The following is a 7,033-nucleotide window of genomic DNA, read 5'->3' as shown; positions in this document are numbered from 1 at the left end:
GTCTCTGATATAACTTCAGCAGGTCCTGACAGATACTTTCTCTGGTTGTTAAATCAGTCAAACGTCAGGCGGTTTTACTATGGAATTGGAGGTTTCACTGATTTTGACTTAATGAGGAAGTGGCCCCTGTGTTTTGCAGCTGGCCATTGTAACACTGCCACTTTAGTTTATAAGTGTATGGATGTCTCTGGGCAGTGACAGCTGCTGGTATTCATTACTTTAGTCCTCATTAGTCTCTTCTATTGATGTTTTTTCCAATATTTAACTAATTTTCTCTTCTCCCAATGCTAATTTACTTGATGGTTACTAATGTACAAGACCACTTTGATCATGTGTATCTCTGCTAACTTTCTGAACATCAGCCCCAGAAGAATATAACAACTTTTTCCACACCTGTAACAAGCTCCTGCCTTTTGCATAGACTGTCATTTGTTTTGTCATGGCCATATTTTATTTCCATATATTTTATTTACACACTTGTCCGTCAGAGATCCTGGCAACTGAAGCTTGTATGATTTTGTTGCTTATATTGACTCGTTCAATTCCATACGGCTGGTGCCTCTATAGGGGTGGAGGGGGCACAAAAATCAGTGTGTCCCTACCCCTCCAAGAGGCTGAAGCTTATCCCGACCAGCGAGTGCTGTTGAGTCGGGCTAATTAACTAAAGTAGATATAATTTATTTTGATTTAACTTCCAAATAATTTGCCTTGATTTTGATTGTTTATTTAATTTTGGATTCCAGTAGGATATGGTCACCTATTCCATATAAAGGCTGCCCCCCTAGTTCCGTTGGTAGAGCACAAGACTCTTGGGAGCATATTCAATTATGATTCATGGCCGCACGGGTCCCGGTACCGCAACATCGTGGGGCGCGCACAGAAATCTGCGATATTGTGATACCGTAATGGCGCGCGTAATCGCGGCCACGAATTGTAATTCAATACTCCCCCTAGGGGGATACTCAATTGTCCCGCAATGTCCGGCTGCGCTCATTGCCGGGCATTACGGTAAGGAATCTCTGCTTATTTTTTCTTGCACCCCATAGAGATCCCATCCTCAACACCGGTGTGATGTGTCACTGCGGTCTGTTCTGTAGACACTTCATGCTGAATTGAACCTGCCTCCTAATCTCAGGTTTGTGGGCTCAAGCCCCATCTTGGCCGGCCAAATTTTGTGTAAGTGCTGTTAAGTGTATTTTTTTTATCTAGTTTTTAGTTAATATTTTTAGCATCATTCTATTTTTTGCTTTCTTATAACAGTTATATTTTTAAATACACTTTAACGTTTTTATGGATTTCACCTATTGATGAACCTAAAAATGTTCACTTTCATCTTGCAGTCTCCAAAAACTGTTATTTCTCATAAAGAAAATATTTTTTGTCAACAGCGCCATCTGGTGGTTTAGATTTTTCTTGGCCTCTTAAAATAAATTATTTTTCTACATATTTTTCTTTATATATTTATTGTGTAGTTATTTCCTTAATGAACTGTTTATTATTAATGGATGAACGTTACTGATTTCAATATGACAAGCAAACAAATTTTAAAAGTAAACAAGTATGTAGGTTGACACAAAGTTATTCAGTTTAGTGAAACGAAATAAAAGTGTGCCTTTGATTGGTTTTAACTTTATTTACATGGAAATAATTAATACAAGAATCATAAAAATAGAAAATAAAACGAGAACAAAAAGTGCCGTGACCCGGATTCGAACCGGGGTTGCTGCGGCCACAACGCAGAGTACTAACCACTATACGATCACGGCAAGCCACCCAAAGGATGTGTTTAGCCCTGTTAAAACTCCCTTTCTGATTCTAACCAAGACACAACACACATATAAGAGAATATCCAGGCTGATTAGCTAAGATTGTCCTGGATGCACAAATACTCCTAAAGGATAAGGAAACTTGAATTTGAGTTGAATAGAACATCTTTCAATAGTTTTCTTATATATGATAATTTTGTTTGAATTACATTAACTTTCAGAATCCATTTTCAGTATCTTTATCACCATAAGCAAAATGGGGTCCTATTACTACATTGAAAAATGGCCTCAGACTGGTCAGAGTATGACTGGTGTCTTTATGAGGGGTGGAAGGTTCTCAAACAGTGTATTTGTATCCCTCCCAGAGGCTTGCAGCACCACACTGATGCACTCGGAGATGCCTGAGTAAGGTAATTATGTAAGCTAGATATAATTTATGTTAACACCATACAAATTTGCCTTTTATCTGGATTGGTTCTTTCAGTTTGGGTTTCAGCAGGAAGGGGTCATCAATTTAACTACACCAGCTGCCCGGCTAGCTCAGTCGGTAGAGCATGAGACTCTTAATCTCAGGGTCGTGGGTTCGAGCCCCACGTTGGGCGTCTATGTTTTGTGTATGTGATGGATTTTAGTGCATGTATTTTGTTTTTAGTTAATATCTTTAACTTAAAACAATCTAATTTTGCTTTCTTATAACTTTGTTTTATTTCAATAATTACATTTTAATTCTTGTTTTTGCCGTGGCGCAACCTGGGGAGAGAAAAGAAAAGAAAAATAAGAAGAGGGGGGGGGGAGGTAGGGGTGGTGTGTTGAGAACATAGTAGAGGTGGTACCACCAATATACTTCTGGGGCTTTAAATGTTATAGCTCTTTTGCTGGTGTTGTTTTATAGCTTTTTGCCCTGTTTATAGCCCTAAATGCAATGTATATTGGGGTGGATTGGTACCTCCTGTATGGGGTGTGACTAGTGTATCTGTAGGGGTGTTAAAAGCTCTTAGTTGGCTAGAGCTATTAATAGAGGCAGTTAGTGTTGTGATTGCCTCTAATTGTTAGTTATTATGTGCTGAGGTGTGCTTTTAAAGTGTTGGGCAGGTGTTGTGTGCGAGGTGATAAATACTAAGTATTCTGAAACATAGGGTGTGTAGTGAGATGCATGTAAGTATTTAACTTTTTGCTTAGGTAGCTCTTACAAGAGCAGTTAGGTGGTCGTCAGCCGGTCTCTCTGTTTTTTCGTTTGGCGCTGCAGTCAGAGCTATTTTGTAGCGTGTACCGAGCGGTGGCTTGACTGGGGCAGTGGAGGGGGACACAGCATGAGAGGGGCAGTGGAGGGGGACACAGCGTGAGATGGCAGAGGAGGGGACAGCGTGTGAGAGGGCAGAGGAGGGGGACAGCGTGAGAGAGGGCAGAGGAGGAGGGCAGGGGAGGGGACAGCGTGTGAGAGGGCAGAGGAAGGGACAGCGTGTGAGAGGGCAGAGGAGGGGACAGCGCGTGAGAGGGCAGAGGGGGCAGTGTGTCTGGATGCAGAGGGGGCAGTGTGTCTGGATGCAGAGGAGGCAGAGTGCCTGAGGGCAGAGTGTCTGGATGCAGAAGGGGCATTTTTGCATACAACTAAATAAGTATTTCTGTCCTGACCTAAATACTTATTACAATTTTACACTGTGTACTTATTACAACTACTTCCAAAACAGGACTGCTCAATAATTATTTTGGAGGGCTGCCTTGAAAAAATTTGGAGCCTCTAAGGGTGCCGCGAACTGCAAAAGTTTGGGAACCACTGCATTACTCACACATGCCCCCTTGCTTAGCAGCTTTGCTCACATATGTCCCCTCTGCCCACATGCTTTAATCACACTTGCCCCCCCTCTGCCTAGCACCTTTAGTGACACATGCACTTCTCCATCACCTTTCGTCACAAATGCCCCCTCTCCAACACACCTTCTTACCTTATTCTCCACTGCACAGCATGGAAAGATATCCAGCAGCCTGCCGAGTACCATGTGACCACTGCAGTCACACGACCTGGCGTCTGAAGGTACCTGAGCTGAAGGGGATTTAGCCACTACCGATCCCCCTGCACTCAATAGAAAAAAAAAAAAAAAAAGTACTTTTAATATTTTTTTTTTTTTAAAAATTAGGTCTCCAGAGGGGACTCGGGCCACCATGCAGGCCCAGGCAATTTGTAGTCGCCCCCTCCCCTCTCGGCGGCTATATATATATATATATATATATATATATATATATATATATATAAAATTATTTCTCATTTATGAGGCTAATATCATACTAACAGTAAGGGACCAGCAAAAAAAAATGTTATGCTGCACAGTAGTGTCCCAGTTCACATCATACCTCATAATTGTGCCCCCAATTCTTCTTATGCCACATAGTTGAGCCCCCAATTCATACTTTGCCACAATTGGCCGCAGAAACACATAGTATGCCACAGTTGCCCCCATAAATACTGTCGAAGTCAGCAAATTGGATAAAGTCACTTCAATTAAAGTCGAGCAAACTTGGTTGTCTTTGTCTGAAAAGATGCGTTCGGTACGCTACGACGTACAAGGGCACGCTACGGCGTGAAAGGGCGTACGCATCCACTACACGTGGCAGCAACAGTAATTGGTCTTTTACCATACATTCGCACAAACACGCATACTAATAAAATAGTACACATTAATGGTAGTTGCAACACATAGTCAGTTATGTCGAAATATAGTAGTATTTATATGTTATATTAGAGTTACATGCATATTAGTGAAATACACGGAACAGGTTGAAGGAATCATATCATGAGTGGTATCATAATAAACCTCTTTACATATCCTACTGTTTGGTTCACTCTGCGAGGGAATCGCAGAGTGCATACACAAGTTATGAATGATAGGGAATTATGAACTACTTAAGACTAAGGAATCTTGGCGGGAAGAACCGAGCATACCCCCTGGAGAGGTGACCCCCTCCTTTGGATTCCTTAGGATGAACTAGCCAATGATTGACAACCCCTTGGACCTTCCTGAGACCTGGACCAATAGATGCAAGCTATACCATCTTCATTGTGTTACTGAATTTTTGTGTGTATATAAGCAGCAGCTTCACATCTAGTGTTCAGACATCTTGTCCCCAGACTTCAGGATTGAATGCTGCACACTGGATCCAGAGCGCCTGCGATAAGTAACGGCTGTATTTATTATCACTTCGCTTGAGCATATTATTCTACTATTTGCGAATAAATCTTTGTGCGTTGGAAACACAAATCGAGGTTCGACAATCGTTATTGGTTAGCGACAATACGCACATAACAATTTGGGGGCTCATGAGCTTTGGAGGTTTCGTTGCCGATGATACGCAAGACCAACGGATTTCGGTTCCGCAACAAAGGGTGGAGACGTGTCATATACGGGTAAGAACGCAATGTGTTCAAAACCTGAATTTTACTCTGTGTTGTGAAACCGAATGTCCGTTTTGCATTATCTAGGGCACGCTAACTAGAACCTAGGGACAAAAGAGAAAACTGTTTCTTTTTACTGTCATTGTGCGTTTTAACTGTATTGCATTGCATAGCGTATGTGTATTTCCTGCTGTGCTTACGCGAACTTCCGGTAGATTTGTATAATTACTTGTGAAAGCCTCTGAGATATTATTACTGTTGTTGGGAACTTTTGATTTTCTGCGCAGAAAAGGTGTATAGTGTGTGATTTTGTAACGTAGATACACTGTTTATTATTCATTGTGCTCAGTTGCTGTCTGACGAGGCGGAGTGCCCAACTGAAGGACGGTATACAGGGCAGGTATACCGAATGCGAAAACCGAGTTTTCGCAAAAGCGCTACCAATAGATCGCAAGGTTTGCTAATAATTAGTATTGGTAGGCAGTGCGATCTAACCGCACCGTTAGTGCGAATTGGTGAAGCAGCTAGGAGGAATTATATTGGAAAGGCTGGTTGATTGTATCGACTTTGTTCTCCCAGTTATAATAAACTCAACAGATTTTGTGGTTTAGCCAGGGTATCGAGGAGCTGATAGCCCTTGGGTCCCACAGTGATATTTCTGTGTTAGGGATTCTTGTTCGGAACAAGAGAAAGCGAGTGAACGCGGCTAAAGGAAATACGTTCACCGAGCATTAGAGATCTCTAGCGGTGATTGTAGCAACAGGTTTGAAATTGTTGGCCGGAAGGAACAGAGCATTGCGGTGTGTCTGTGTTCCGTGTAGAGTGGTGTTGTTCAACATGGGTGCTAAGCATACGCTAGAGATGGTCAGTGTACGGCCTAAGGAAGGTCCTATTGGTTCAGCGAGGTTTCTCATGTGTAAAAAATATGGTGCATACGCAACTGCGTATTGCGACACGTGGGTCAAGATGACCAAAGATTGTGATAGACCTTTCCCAACAATAGGAAGTTTTAATGAAGAGGTACTAAATGCTGTAAAGGATAAAGTATGGTTGATCAAGTCAACGAAAAAGAGAAATAGACATAATGATTGTTTAAAATTGTGGAAAATGGAAGGTAACACGTGGCAGAGCAGCGAATGCAAACCGGAAGTAGGCGTGGCAAAAAGCACTCGCACGGCGGAAGTAGCCGTTGAGAAGCGTGGTGAACTCAGCGCAAGCGCGCCCCCGCCACCTTATGTGGCGGGAGCGGTAAGTACAGCCGGTATTAAAACTGAAAAAATAAAAATTGCTAAGTTGTATCCTGTTTTAAGCCAGTTTAAAACAAGTGTATCAGAAGATGAAGATGAACCCACTGTGATTTCGGCCATTGCCCATGCTGTTAGTGTACTAGAGGCTCAGCGCAAGTATGAGAAAATGGCTGAGATAGGTGAGAGTAGCGTGATCACTAGGAGTGAAAGCGTTCTAAATCTTGAACCAGCAAATCCTGTAGTGTCTCCTGAAGTCAGTGTACCAGAGGGTGCGTTCCCGGTCCGCACAATATCAGTTCCCAACGGGAAACCGGATAAGGATGGTGTAGTTCCTTTAAGAAATGTTACAATGCATTGTCCCTGGACTAGATCAGAATTACGTTCCATTATGACTGAATTCCCAGATCCTAGAAAGGAGTTAGCTAAATGTCAGAAATTTGTTAAAGACTTAGGAAATGCCCATGAACCAACCAATAAGGATTGGCGTGTAGTGTTGAGGGCATGTCTTCCTCCCAATACTAACATACAAAAATTTATTGAAGATTGTTTGTTGGAGGAAGATGACACCTTGACTGATGAGATTAACCAAAAGAATATAGAACAAATTGTCAAACACTTAGCCATCTATTTTC

The 7,033-nt window shown here is 42.1% G+C and overlaps 2 non-coding genes across 2 annotated transcripts; one reads left to right on the top strand and one right to left on the bottom strand.

Annotated features, from left to right (window-relative positions):
- Positions 1-1,694: 1,694 nt before the first annotated feature.
- On the bottom strand, positions 1,695-1,766 carry TRNAH-GUG (transfer RNA histidin (anticodon GUG)). The gene has a single exon. It is a non-coding gene; the product is annotated as a tRNA-His (tRNA).
- A 529-nt stretch (positions 1,767-2,295) lies between these two features.
- TRNAK-CUU (transfer RNA lysine (anticodon CUU)) lies at positions 2,296-2,368 on the top strand. The gene has a single exon. It is a non-coding gene; the product is annotated as a tRNA-Lys (tRNA).
- Positions 2,369-7,033: the final 4,665 nt, after the last annotated feature.

This window comes from Mixophyes fleayi, chromosome 4 (genome assembly GCF_038048845.1).
Source record: "Mixophyes fleayi isolate aMixFle1 chromosome 4, aMixFle1.hap1, whole genome shotgun sequence".
Taxonomy (NCBI): Eukaryota; Metazoa; Chordata; class Amphibia; order Anura; family Limnodynastidae; genus Mixophyes; species Mixophyes fleayi.
The sequence above is the reverse complement of the archived record's forward strand: the minus strand, read 5'-3'. Positions and strand labels throughout refer to the sequence as shown.